Below are 16,019 nucleotides of genomic sequence, written 5' to 3'. Positions count from 1 at the left end.
CTTGCGTTCCTCAGCTTGTTTAGATATGATAAGAGTAATGACAAAATAACATCTGAGTGTGTTCACACTGTGTATGACATGACTTCTTAGAGAATATAAAATTATATGTAATAGTATATAAGATAAATAGTTCTGGAGTTAAAGTGAGTAGTTTGTCCAAGTAACTGACTTTGAATATTTACTATTTGAGTGATTTTGAATGTTATCTAACCCTTCCCAGCCTTACTTTCTTCAAATGTAAAATGATAAAAATGATAATTTCTATTCCATAAAATCGTTACCAGAATTGAGGCAGATGATCCATTTAAGGTACTATGCATTTGCTCCTTGTTTGCTCCTATTGTTATAATTAGCATTCGGTATTGATCTGAATGAATATAGGCAGTTGGCTTTATTGAATCAGTTAGTTATAATGTCATTGTCAACTCTCAGCACTGAAATTTACTGTTTTCTCAGGGAAGTTGCTTAACCTCTCTGAGCCTCAATTACTCATCTGTAAAATAGTGCTAATAGTATCTTCTTTCTTGTTCTAGTGTATTGAGGATAAAGGAGATAAAATATGTCAAGCATTCAGATCTGGGTAGCACATGGTAAACACTCAGTGAGTGTTTGTTAACATCATTCTTTATTTTCCTATTAAAAGTCTCTAATCCTTGGGCAGCCCGGGTGGCTCAGCCGTTTAGTGCCTGCCTGCAGCCCAGGGCGTCATCCTGGACACCGGGATCCAGCCCCACATCGGGCTCCCTGCATGGAGCCCGCTTCTCCCTCTGTCTGTGTCTCTGCCTCTTTCTCTCTCTTTCTGTGTCTCTCATGAATAAATAAATAAAATCTTTAAAAATAAATAAATAAATAAATAAATAAATAAATAAATAAATAATAAAAGGTTTAATCCAATGAATTGGGATTCAATATTTTCATTTAATTTCTTCTTTCTTTTAGGCTCTTTTCCAGTTTCAAAGAAATTTCTTACATAAAAGTTAATTATCTTTATATATACACATCGTTATTTTTTCCCTTATATCAGCAACTAAATTTTCTTTAATACTAATAGATAAAAAACTGCATATTTGTCTTTGCTTTCTACTTCAAGGCAAAAAGTTGTCTTTTGGTTTTGTTTTGTTTGCATCATAGAAGTTTGGATGACTGGGTTGTCTCTTTACTTCTGGCATCCTCCATCAGTAGAGACACATGAATTGAAATTCGCAGAAGACCATTGTTCTTAGCTAACAAAACACATGTGGAAAGCAAACCATTAAATAGCTATTATATATGTCAAACCAAACAAGCTATTGCTTGAGTGGTATTGATTGGTGGAAACCCTTGGAAGTAAACCCCAGCACTTGCTGGCCCTGTTGGACTCATGAGTCCTCTAATGGCAGCAGCTCCACGACCTGTACAAAGTCACTGCCCAGCACTGACCAGCATACCTCAGAGGCTCTAAGGACAACCTGAGTATGGGTACAAGGAAATGAGTCAGTGTCTATTGATCTATAGAGATTGCTTTTAGTACTTGACAAATCTATTCATCCCTACCAATCTTAATACAAAAACATCTCCAAGTGATAATACCAAAGCCCATTTTGTACGTGTTGTTTTAATCTCCAAATCTCAACATTTTATCTTTTTATATATTTCAGTGGTCTTTCTCCACTATTACATTATATCTTTCATAAATAAAAATATATATTTGTGACTCTATACAAATTAAATATTTACAACAATGGAATTTGTATTGCTTTCCAAGCTATACTTAACATCTTTGAATATAACAGCAGGTAATGTTTCCCTTTAACTTTTTTTGTCTGTGTGGGCAAGTGATAAAAGAAACATGTGGGATGCCTGGGTGGCTCAGCAATTGAGCACTTGCCCCTGGCTCAGGGCGTGATCCTCGGTCTCAGGATCAGTCCCACATCAGGCTCCCTGCCTGGAGCCTGCTTCTCTCTCTGCCTACATCTCTGCTTTTCTCCTTTCTCTCTCTCTGTCTTTCATGAATAAATAAATAAAATCTTTAAAAAAAAAGAAAAACCATGTAATTCTGTGAACTTAAAAGTAACCTATCATGTTTTACTTCTTTTATCTTTATGTTATTCCTCAAAATAATCCTTTCCCAATATTATATGAGTTATTGCTTCATATTTCTCTTGCATATATCCTTTAAAAAGTACGTAAAAGGAACTACTCATACTCCATGCAATGTATACTTTAATTCAAATTCCCAAATATATTTGCAGAAATTAAATTGTCAGCAGATATGCCTGATCATGACGGTGCAATTTATAATTTCAATGATTTTTAATCATGTCTATTTGTTATTAAATGTTAATTTGATTGCTCTATCACTTATATTTTTTTCAACCAATGTACAATGACAATTAGCACATAATCTGCAAAATGTGTTAATTTGCACAGTATTTCCTTCTATTTTCTTTTGTAATATTCTTTTATGCCTCAGGTACTCACACATTACTTGTGCAAATATTGATAAAAATATTCAGAGACTAAACATGTGCGGATTAATAAAAGAAGCAGATTGCCATTACCTTAAGTATAGTATCCCTGTTTCTTGGCAGGGGCAAATGACCTTCCCGCCCTCTTTCTACCTCCTCCATATCCCCCTGCCTCTCCTTAGAACAGGGAAATAAAAAAGACCCAAAGTTTAACTGGCTTTAGCAATTTAGGAAAATTTCTTGGTATGTATAAGTCCCACTTTCTTCATTTATGTAAAGGAAATAATACTCCTTTCTTCTCAGGTTTGCTCTGAGTCTAAAATGAGAGGATGCATATAAAATACATAGCACATAATAGACACATTTAATTCTCCTCCTTTCTCATTTTGTTGAACCCAGTAATTAACAGTCACAAGAGGATCCCTTAAATATAAATTTAATTTGAGATGCAATTACAAGGATATGTTGGCCTCTGAAAGCAAAATTGATGCTTGATGAAGGTGATTCTTCCTGGATTGAATAGAATCGCATGGAAGATTAGTCTTCAACGTCATGAGTGTAATATCAGCACATCGGTTCTTACAAAGACAAACAATGGCATTTAGGGATTATGATACTAAGAAATTATAGATTAATTGTAGATTTTAGAAATACTTTGGAGAAAACTAAGTACATTTTTTAAATGATAGAGAAAAGGGAAGAGAGAATACTGCTTTTTGATGATAAATTTAACCAACTGAAAAAATAGAGCTTACAAAAGCATTGGCAAAGTTAAATTAAATGTACACTGACTTTCTCAAAAGCTACGTTGGATTTTTGGAAGAAAACTCCATGATTTCACATCATTCAGGACTACACATGTTAGAGTGAGGAAGTTAAAAGAATGAAATATGTACCATCTAAGCCATGTCTAGTGAAGAGACACACCATTTGTGACCAAGTTCAGTTAAAAGGCCAGGTAGCAGGGTAGTACCTGGAATCATGATGTGTTCCAAAAGAAAAGCCCAATTTTAAAACTATTATTATAACCAAGGAGAATGGAGGGAGGCAAGTTAGGGTGGCAGATGGACAATTTGGGGGAAAATAGAATACAAAGATATAGAATATAGGAAAAAGCATTAAATTTTCTTTATATTTCCTCACATAAGTATATATATAGAAAGACATAAGTAGTATGAAATATGAGAGACTCATACACGTGTGTAAAATGTCTTTGAAGTGAAAATAGTAAAATCTGCTTGGAAGAGGTAATCTTCCAAATCTGAAAAATGAATTGCTTTCTCAGTCCTACTTAGACACAATACAGGGAGTACCCTTACCAGCAACAAACTAGTGATATGTTCCCTCCACACACATACACGTACAAAAATGTCGGAAATTTTGTTTCGAAGTGACAGGTCAAGGCCAACCCTTGATAAAGTCAAAGGAGGGCCTCTCTGTTGGTTAATCATTGTGAGCTGACCTAAATTGTCTCCCATGCTCCACTAATGCAGAGATAGGGCTACAGCATTTCTTTTCATTTAAAATAGCAAACTGAGTTTGGAAATACTGCATGATTTTAGAAGATGCAGGGAAGGCCGCTTTTTATTCACTGCATAAATGCTGCCTGTTCAGCTGTAACAAGCCAGTGAAGCTGGAGGTTGCAAATGAGAAAGGAGAATCACAGGGGTCCCTATTAAATTCAGCTTCTGCTCTTCATTCAGTTTTATCACTGGCTAAATAAAGCTTGGTTTTCGGTGATTCAGGTTTTGTGAGTCCAGACCAAGTTCCTTCTACTCAATGAACCGGGTCAGTTTGTGACCAGTCTAACTTAAAATCGATGAGTATGACTTGTTTAATCTGTTGTGTAGATTGAGAGTCACTGAGGATTCTAAATCTCCACTTACCTTTCATTCGATAATGCTCTGCTATCTCCAGCATGAGAAGAATTACCTCACACACACTGGAAGCTCCAGATGGTTTTGCCTCTAAGATATATTCATTGTGTTTTGGTTCCTACATTCATCATTTCATACTGTCCTTGATTGAAACTGGACTTGAACAGAACTCTCCTGAGTTACCTCAGAGCTGAAAAGCTTAATCTAGTCACAGTTTATTAATGGCGACAGTAATACATAATGAAATGTCATTAATTCACACGTGTAATATTGGTTTCTAATTTGAGGCATCACATCTAATTATCAGTAGATTAGTTACTCAGATTCATAGCCTGGTGACAATGGGGAAAATGTGCCTACTTCTACTACCTGAACTGTCAGAAAATAGAATGATGTCTATTTCTTATGAGGGCAACTAGGAAATCTCTGAAGCCTTCACATCGTTATAGATTTATGGCTCAGTCCATAAAAAGCTCAGGAAAATCAGCTCTGCTGCTTGTTATTTCTCCACAGCTCTCATCCCAGACTGTGCTTGCAAAGAGCTTCATCTTAGAAAAAGCACTTTATTTCAGTGCAACAGTTAGAGGCCATTATCCCGCTGGATTTGGGAGTAAAAGGGCATCAAAACATGGCAGCCATAATTCTAAAAGCCCTGACTTCTGAAAGTATAAAAGAGTTCAACATTTGATCAACCTTTTAGGGGGCATGCTTCTTATTCATGGCATGAATTCCTAACCTCTGACTCTGCGTTTGCTTAGCTAACATGGAGCGTTTGCACCCCAGAGCAATCTTGCTTCCACTTACAACTATTGTGTAAGGCTAGTTTCAGAAAGTGCTTTTGAATTCTGGGAAACTACAGTCACAGGCATATTGAAGTCACAACTACATATTCACAAAGACTGGCCTCTTTACAAAGGACTCTAAATGTTTGTAGCAAACATTGTCTCTATTGGCTTCAAAGCACCCACAGCCAGTCAGCAGGGAAATATGAGGGTGGCAGGTAAACATAATCAAACCATTTGTGGGAAATGTGAGAGAAGAAAGAGGAAGGGTAATGAAGCATAGATGCAGCAAGGCTGTTTCCCATTCTATTTAGTGAAATTGTCTCTAATTGTTTTTCTCCCTGGAGGTAAAAAAAGAAAAAAAGAAGAAAAACAACAACAACAACAACAAAAACAAAAACAAAAACAAAAAAAAAACAAAAACAAAAAAAAAAAAAGGAAAAGGAGAGAGAGAGAGAAAGAGAGAAAGAGAATTTCAATATGATAAAACTAAGCTTTATCCTTGCCACTTTCAATTCCTTCACAAAGAAATATGTACGTCATTATAGTTATACCCAATAGCAAATCTGTAGCCAGGGATTTGTCAGCAGTTCCATTACAGTCCCTTATTTTTGAAGATTTCTATTTCAAAGTAAAACATTAGCTTTAGGGTAAAATTGGAATGAATATTCTCAACCTAGGAGCATTTTGCTTCGCTCCCTATTGCAGGAAAATCTTAAAAAATTGTTAGGGGGTCCCTGGGTGGCTCAACAGTTTAGGGCCTTCCTTCGGCCAGGGCATAATCCTGGAGACCCAGGATCGAGTTCCACATCGGGCTCCCTGCATGGAGCCTGCTTCTCCCTCTGCCTGTGTCTCTGCCTCTCTCTCTCTCCCTCTGTCTCTCATAAATAAATAAATAAAATCTTAAAAAAAAAGTGTTGTCAGCTTTTTTTCTAGAGACTTTCATTTATATCATACCTAATGTGAAGATTCTCATGATTAAGATTCAATTATCTAGATATAATTATAAAAAGTGGTAATATCTTAAACTCAAGTTTTTCTTTCCATCATGGTGAATGTAGCTGAATGTGAACCATCTATGCACATGGGAAATAGGGATGCCTGTGTGGCTCAGCCTCTGAGTATCTGCCTTTGGCTCAGGGTGTGACCCCAGGTCCAGGGATCCAGTCCCACATTGGGCTCCCCACAAGGAGTCAGCTTGTCCCTCTGCCTATGTCTCTCCCTCTCTCTGTGTGTCTCTCATAAATAAATAAATAAAATCTTAAAAAAAAAAAAAAAAGAAAATGGGAAGTAAGAGAGGCATGGTGAAATAAAGCACCTAGTAAATTCTGAATGTCATGTAACTAAGTTGTTTTCTTCTTTCATTTTCAACAGCCTCATCAGCTATCAATCAGACTCATAAACTTGACCAAAGATAGTACGTACAGTTTATACCAAATTTCAGAGATTTATTCTATACTATTGAGCAGGAAAATGGGCATTATGAGCAATGAAAAAGAAGAAAATTCAACAATGATCTAAAAAGAAGCCTATGCCACAGGCTCATGGACTGACTTTGAGGAACTCCACAAGTCCCTGATATTTATTTAACAGGTTTTGTGTATGTGCATGCATGTATATATAGATATGACTATGCAGGAACCTGAAAATAAATATATAAATATATAGATAGATAGATCTATATACATTCTGATAAATATATACTTTTTTCTGACAAAATCCTATATTGAATGCCAATGATCTAGAAATTCCATTAAATAATTCGTTAACAAGTAATATATGACTATAATCCAATGGAATCAACCTAGTACGATTTAGTACATAGTACTTATAAAAAGTACCTTTTACCTCTACTAAAGCCTAAGGTAATCTGAAATGTTTTTCAAATGCTAAGTATTCACCATTTTATGCAAGAAAGAAAAATAGTGAGAATTGGAACTTGTAACTTAATGTATTGGACAAAGAAAGCACCAGTGAAAAGAACCTTGAAGATAAACCTTTACAAGAATTACAGTGAATGGCAAAAAATACGTAATTAAAAAATATATATATCTATGTCCTCATCCCAATGGTGTGACTTTGGGCAATACCAGATTTTTCTAGGCCTCATTGTTCTCATGTGTAAAATAAAGTTGCTTATGGCTCTGAGAATATATTATTGCAAAACTTGATAAATCAATATGGGTATCCATTCTTTTACCATTTTGTGTTTAAAAAATTCAATGAAAAGGCTGATCTTAATTAAATTTGTTCAGAAATATTCAGGCACATTTTCAATCATTTTGGTTGTAAATTCTGATGAAAGTTGGGATTGGTATCTTATTTTGCTTTTCTTTGCTTAATTATTGTTTTGTCCTACTACGTGAAAGCAGAAAATAATATTTGTTTCTATATAAAGATTAATTGTGTTACGTAACTGACCATAAATATCGCAAAGAGTCAGATATAGGGCATACTAGAGCTAACAGAATTGTCTGTAAGTCTTTGAAATGTTAAGGGATACCACAGAGGTGCAAGGATACATTGGAAACTCAGCGTGATGTCTTTGAATGAAACTAGAAGGAAGAAGCAAGGATGAATGAGTAGAAGCATTAAATAAATATGTTCCCTTGGACAAGTTACTAAACTTCTCTGTTGCAATTTATACATCTGTGAAGTGAGAATAACAGTACCTAAATCATAATGTTATTATGAGAAGATAACATTATAATTATAGAATAATTATATAATTAGATTTGTTACTTTGATTCTCATACTCTTAACTTTGTTCTGAAAGTTGCAAGATTATTTCTAAAGAAAAACCAATTCATGTAGCCTTTCTAGAGTGGCTTCCTTCCCTTGGTAATATGTATGTCAGCTTCCTCCATGTCTTTTTTTTTTTTTTAAATATTTTATTTATTTATTCATGAGAGGCACAGAGTTTGAGGCAGAGACATAGGCAGAGAGAGAAGCAGACCCCATGCAGGGAGCCCAATGTGGGACTCCATATAGGAACCCCAGGATCATGCCCTGGGCTGAGGGATTCCTTGTTCTGAAGTTTTGACAATAATAAATAGAACTGCTATAAACATCCGTGTGCAGGTTTTGGTGTGATAATATGTTTTCAAATACGTTAGATAAATACCACAGGGCATGGTTGCTGCATCATATGGTAAGAGTATGTCTAGTTATGTAAGAAACTGCCAAACTGTCTTCGGGAGTGGCTATACCATTATGTATCATCACCAGAGATGACTGAGAGTTCATACTGCTCTGCATTCTCACCAGCATTTGATGTTGTCACTGTTTCTGATTTTGGCCATTCTGATTAGGTGTGCAGTGGTATTTTAATGTTTTGATTTCCATTTCCTTGATGACACATGATGTGGAGCATCTTTATAATTTTAACTGCATGGCATTCCAGAAAAGACAGAACTATGAAGACAGTAAAAAAGATCCATGGTTGCCAGGGGAAGAAGCAAGGTATAAATAGAGCACAAAAGTTTTTTAGGGCAGTAAAATGACTGTATTATATAAAGATGATGGATATATGTCATTTTATATTTGTTCAAACCTATACAATATTAAACACCAAAAGTGAACACTGATTTATTTTTTTTGAACACTGATTTAGACTCTATGACTCTTGGTGATAATAATTTGTTGATACAGATTCATCAGTTATAATAAATGTACCAATATGATAAGGGCTGTTGATAAAGGAGAGGCTATGCATATGTGGGGCAGGGGTCCCATGGGAAATCTCAGTAAGTTTTGCTGAATTTTCCAGTGAACTTAAAAATGTTCTAATAAAGCCTGTTAAAAAACTAAGTGACAGGTAAACATTAAGCTTGTTGTTACATTCATGATTTTAGTTGTAGTTGTTTAGTGGTACATGTTTGTAGTTGTAGTTGTTTAGTTTGTAGTTGTTTAGATTTAGTTGTAGTTGTAGTTGGTTATAATATGAAGGTTTCCAGACAGACATCAGGCAAATCAATGAAGAATATGTTCCAAAAAATGAGCTTGTTCATGGAATGGCAGATAATTAGTTTGCTCACAACATAGGAGAACAAAATTTGCAATTCCGAATAGCTGGACTGCCCAACAAATAGTTTAATGAGACTTATGTTTCTTCTTCTTATTTAAATTGCAATTATAGGATTTTATATTCTTAGTTTTTAATCTGGTTTTACTTGAAAAAAATTCACAAATAATTATTGGTGACACTGAAAGATATTGAAAGCATGGCCTTTGAAAATATATATTGGAAGAAAACTAACAGAACAAAAAATTAAAATAAACAAAACCCATTTGCTCTACTTGTAGCATCTTTGATGTAGGGTAGTCTGCTCCTTCCTCCTTCACTTACCATGTCTACATTTTAGGAAAATATTTCAACTGGATGTTAGTTAGTGCATATTTGCTTATGCAGTCATATTTCAGATGCTTTATATTATTAAGTATTAAGAAACACGCAATAAGATGATTGAAATGGTCTGTTCCCAGAGCAAAGTGTAATCTTTGCATGAATTTTTAAAAATTCTTGTATTCTATACATTGAAATTTTGATACTACTTAGTTTGTAATTCTATTTCTGTCTATATCTGAATTCTAAGGACTTCCAACAATTCTGAAGGCACATAGGAATGATTATAAACCATCAAATCAATGATCTTAGTATTCAGAGTTATTTCAACTCCACCCTCAACCCCCTACTCAGCACTGTTCTATAAAGCTCTCACAGTAAGAATCATAAAAAGTACATTAAAATTTCATCTGATGTTGATTTTGCTTTTGAGTATATATATCTCAAGCAGTTTAGATGTTTATGGTTCCTTGTGCCTTATTATATTTAGTTAATGCACTTAATCACTTGGCTGAAAACGCATGTAATGCTCTAGGGTTTTCATGGGAAGTAGTCCTTATTGCATCCATCATTATTTTACTTTTTTGTTAAAAAGCACATCCATTATCCTTTCCTTTGTGTTAAGTTCAGAGAACACATGACTCTCACACATTTATTTCATTTCTCTCAGATTTATCTCCTCAGTGCATTTTTCTCCTACAATTTCTCTTCTTTTTTACTTAAATCCTTTTCTATGAGGAATGTATAAATGTAATAATATATATAGTACATATTTTAATTAAATATACAAATATATTTGATGACTTGTGTGTTTTATATTATATATTTATAAATTAAATAAAATAAATGTATATATTTTATGAAATAAAATATAAATAAAAATTTAATAAAATATGAAAATAAAAATATATGCATGCATACATCCATCACCTATCATCTCTCTGTCTAGAAGTTTACCAATATATGTTATCTATTGCTTCAGAACAAACTACTTCAAAACTTAGCATCTTAAAACAACAAATTAACTCTCTTACAAAATTTCTAAGGTTTTATATAATTCTGGCTCAGGGTCCATCATGAGGTCATAATCAAGCTATCAGCACAGGCTTCATTTCTCTGAAGGCTTGAATCATGCTGAAAAGTCCACATCTCAGCCCTCTCATATAGCTGTTGGAGGGGACTTCAAATTCCTCACCACTTTGTCTCATCTTGCCATGCATGGCATGACTGGCTTTCCCAGAAGCATTCATGCAAGATTGAAAAGGGACCACGGTGTCTTTATAATCTAATCTTGGAAGACACATACCATCATTTCTATTGTATTTTATTGGTTAAATAGAACAAATTATATAGCAATGAACTATATAAGGATGTAAGTAGGGAGAGGTTTCATGGTTATCTTAAAAGCTAGCTTTAAGCCAGCATTAAAACCAAATATTAAGATAATAACTGGATTTTTCTTTAACATTTTCTGCCTTGTAGGGAGAAAAAAACACGCTTTTGGTTGTGTGTTTGTGCATATTTTATGAGATAATATTCACATACTATAAAGTTCACCCTTTTAAAGTGTGCCATTCAGTGTGTGTGTGTGGGGGGGTTCTTATTGTTGTTGTACATTCACAAAGTCATACAGCCATTGCCACTATGCAATTATGGCACATTTTCTTCACTCCAAAAGAAATTCTGTACCATATAGCAGTCACTGCATAACCCTTCCTTTTTCCAGTTCCTGGAAACTATTATTCTACTTTCTTTATTTATAGATAGAGCTTTTCCATCATTTGATATAAATGGAAATACACAATATGTGTCTTTGGGGGTTATTATCTTTCACTTAGCATATTGATTTCAAGGTTGTATATTGATATACATAACGCCTGTAAGTACTTCATTTTTAGAATATACCACATTTTGTCCTTTCATCAGTTGTTGGGCATTTGGATTGTTTTCACATTTTTGATATTGTTATTTCACATTTTAATATTCATACTGCTATGAATATCCAGGTACAAGTTTATGGATGGGCATATGTTATCAATTCTTTGATGTGTACCTAGGAGTGGAACTGTTGAATGAAAGTATACTACTTTGAGGAACTGCTAGATTGTTTTCCAAAGAGAGTATAAAATGCTGCACCAACGTATGCTCTCATAGGCAATGTTAACAATTGCCCCTTCTCTACACACTCAACAGCACAGTAACAATTGCCTTTCTAATTTTAGCTGTCCTCGTGGGTATGAAGTGGTATCTTACTGTAGTTTTGATTTCCCTTTCTCCTTATATGTGTCTTTTGACATCTGTGTTAAAATGACATGCACTTTTTCGACCAACAAAGGAAAGGAAGGAAAGAAGAAAGAATGAATGAGTGACAAAATACTGAATTCAAGATACACATGCTCACATGATCATACCAATGCATTATATTTCTTCAATAAGAATCCTCCAAAAATTGAGGTGACTCATATGTTAAGTTTCCAAGTAATCAACATTAGACTGGAACTGATACTCAAGACATATTTATTGTCTTAAATTAAATGTATTAAATAGAAAACAAATGATATTACCATCAATCCTGAGTTCTAAGCCAAAATCACAGTTGAACTTGTTGGGTTCCAGTAGGGTGAAAAGCAGAACACAGTGTATGGGTTAGGATCATAGGGTTAAGATTTAATTCTCCATCCTGAACAAGAATCCATACTGAACATACTGAACATACAGAAACAAATGATATTGCTACAAGGCCGGGGTGGCAGTTTCAAACTCAAGTCAGCCATGATGGAAATTAGGAGAAAAAAAGTTTACTTAGGAAGAGTCAGAAAACCATCTGAGGATCAAATAGAGGGAAAAAGGGTAAAAACCAGTGGAATAAGACTATGGCTGCCAAATGTGTGTCAAAGACTGGCAGCATGTGTGTGCACCACTTGGATCTCCCTTCACAGAATTGGATAATCAGCTGTGAGGAGTTCAGTTCTCTGACACCCACCACCTGCCTTTGAAATATAGTACAGCATTTGCCTGAGGCCATGCTGTCCCCAGGCAGCCCCCAGCCAAAGGGAAAGCATGGTGGCAATATTAAGCCCAACCAATTCTGCCCCATGCAAGACTCTTCTTCCAGCAGACTTTGTGTTTGAACTCCCACAGGGACTTGTTGAAATTTTTTTCAGAGCTGCAATGCAGGCTGAGATTTTGCTTATCCAATAGGTATCAGACCTGTAGAATTATCTGAAGGATTTCAGGAAGTCTACTCCTTTTATAGCCTTCTCCCCTTATCGCTCATTAGTATTCCCTCCAATAAATTCCTTGCACTTCTAACTCTGTCTTTACATTCTGATGTGCCAACTGGAGGAACCAACAGGTACAAAACCAGTTTTTTTGTTTGAGACCCTCTAAAATTTGCTGTCTTCCGGGGTGGTGGTATGGAGTAGAGCTTTAGAGATACTGAAAGGCATGACCACACCATAGATGGGGAGCTTGAGCTTCATTGGAATCCTTATATTTCTAACACCACCATATATTTTTATACTATTTTAACCACTTTTATGTAAATATTCTTAAATAAAACAAATATTTATTTTATTATAAATAAATAAGAAAATAGACCTCTTAATCACTCTGAATCTTCTTTTAAAGTCTATATTATTGTATTGTGTGCCATCAGGTTGCTGAGAAATGTGAAGCTCTTTTTTCATGATAATAATGCTTACAGGCTGCAGTTCCAATGATGTCACCTTTTTCACTTCTTATTGATATATATTTCTATTCTGGTCCTACATGTCTAAACAGGTAAAACATGTGATTTGGAACTATGGCAAGTCTGAATACCCAATAATTAAGTTTAGTTTCTGTTGTTAAATCCATCCCCAAATCAGAGACTAGCTTTGATGCCTGATTCCATTCATACAAACTCTCTTGTTTGGGTTTATTAGGTCAAAAATATTTGCTAAACCAGAATGGATCCAGAGGAAGAGTGGTAAATGGTAGTAAAAATATAGATTTTAGACTTGATAAACCTTACTATTCGCATGTCTTTGGGTAAGGAATTTCACTACTTGAGACATTTCCCTTAACATCTATAGCATTCATTTAATAACAAAATATATACTCTGTTACTTCAAAGTTTAAAAAATATAAATGCTTACAACATTCATCAGCATGCTGCACAGTCCTTGGTACATATTATATTGGTCCTCTTTAACTTCTCTACAGGAGTGATAAATTATTTCAGAAGTTAATGAGGGACTTTATCAAATAGATATTTCTTAGCCAGCTATGCTTGAGCAGTTTGCCTGCAGGTTGTGCTTAACTAAATGTAATTTGTAAGACATAAATCTTAAATAATTAATATTTGCTGTTAGAACCATGTATGTGATTATGTCATAATCATATCTAAGCCTTAGTATGTCTGATTTTGTGAATTTATTTCCCAATCAGTATTTCGTGAGTGGAAGTCACAGGAAAGTTGAAAACATATTAGTTTGGAAGGTGGGTGGTATCAAGTAATGGAAGCCTACACTAGCACTTTTGAATTTCTATTTTAAAAATCAGTGCATAATTTCAATAATATAAATACTTTCCCCTTTAATACAGAACAGTTTTAGAGATAAAGTGTACATTTACAGCTCTTAGGGGAGATTGAATGAACATACTCAAGACTCAGACTTTCAGATTTTTTTTCACATGGTGAATAGGAATTTGGTTATAAATGGTTGTGAATATCATAATTTTATATTGTCTTTCTTATTTCTTATATATTGTTTAATTGCACTCATAAAGGACAAAAAAGCAAAAAAAAAGGTAAAACAGATAATCTGAAAATAATTTGAAATAAAAAAGTTAATAGGTGACGGGCACTGGGGGTTATTCTGCATGTTAGTAAATTGAACACCAATAAAAAATAAATTAAAAAAAAAGTTAATAGGGACATAAAACAATAATAAATCTGCAATCAAAGCTTTATATAGCACAGGGAGTATGTAACTATTTGGTAATACTTAAAAACCTTTAAGACAAAAGAATAACAATTCTATTTAACTGTGATTATATTCAACATTTAACATTGATTAAATTCAATGTGGATTTTTATTTCTTTGGAATGAAAGATATCAATAGAAGTAATGTCTTTTGCAGAGAAACTTTGGCATAAAGCACGTTGAAGTGCTCTAGCTTTTTTTGTCATTAAAACGAATGACATTGGACCCCTTTCTTACGTGATACACAAAAATCAACTCAAAATGGATTAAAGATTTGAATGTAAGACCTGATATCATAAAACTCCTAGAAAAAAAACATGGGAGTTAAGTTCCTTGCCATTAGTCTTGGCAATAGTTTGGGGTTTTTGTTTGTTTCTTTGGAGTTTTTTTGGATTTGACATCAAAAGTAAAAATTAGCAAGCAGGACCACGTTAAACTAAAAGGCTTCTGGACACCAAAGGAAAGCATTAACAAAATGAAAAAACAATTTATAGAATGGAAGAAAATATAAAACATGTATCTGGTAGAGGTTAATATCTGAAATATATAAGAAAAATTCACAACTCAAAAGCAATAACACACACAAACCAATAAAAAAAATATAGGTAGAGGGACTGAATAGACTTTTTTTTCCAAAGATGATGTATAAACAGCCAAAGGTACATGAAAAAGTGCTCAGCATCACTAATCATCAGGGAGAGGAAATCAAAACCACAATGAGATATCACTTCACCCCTGTTAGAATGGCTATTATCAAAATGCTAAGAAATGTGTTGATGAGGATGCGAAGCGGATGTTGGTGGGAATGCAAACTGGTGCAGCCCCTATGGAAATCAGTATGGAAGTTCCTCAAAAATTAAAAGAACTAATATATGATCTGGCAATACCACTTCTAGGTATATATCAAAAGGAAAATTAAAACAGGTTATCAAAAGTTATCAAAGGTTATCAAAGGGATATCTGTACTCCCATGTTCATTGTAGCATTATTAACAATAGCCAAGATATGGAGACAACATAAGTGTCCATTAATGGATAGATGGATATAAACAATGTGGAGAAATATATGTATATATTTCTCCACTATATATATATATATATATATATATATATATACATCCATGAGTAAAAAGAAAATTTTACCATCTGTGACAATATCAATAGAACTTGAGGACATTATGCCAAATGAAGTAAATCAGGTAGAGAAATACAGATACCACATGGTATTACTTATATGCACAATCTTAAAAAAAAAAAAATGTCAAGCTCATAGAAACATAGAATAGAAAAGTGGTTGCCAGAGGCTGGAAAGTGAAGAAAATAGAAAAAAGTTGGTAAAAGGGTACAAACTTTCACTATATGATGAATAAGGTCAGAGGGTCTAATATATAACATGGTAGCTATAGTTAATAACAGTGTCTTGTACAATTTAAATTTGCTAAGCAAGTAGAACTCAAATGTTCTCACACACACAAAAAAGATAAATATGTGAGGTAAAAGGTATACTTATTAACCAGATGGGGGAAATCCTTACACAATGTATACATACATCAAATCATCATGGCATGCACATCTCAGAATTTTATTTTTCAATTTTAA

The sequence above is a fragment of the Canis lupus genome, chromosome 33, assembly GCF_048164855.1.
Source record: "Canis lupus baileyi chromosome 33, mCanLup2.hap1, whole genome shotgun sequence".
Lineage (NCBI taxonomy): Eukaryota > Metazoa > Chordata > Mammalia > Carnivora > Canidae > Canis > Canis lupus.
Note: the sequence above shows the minus strand (reverse complement) of the source record.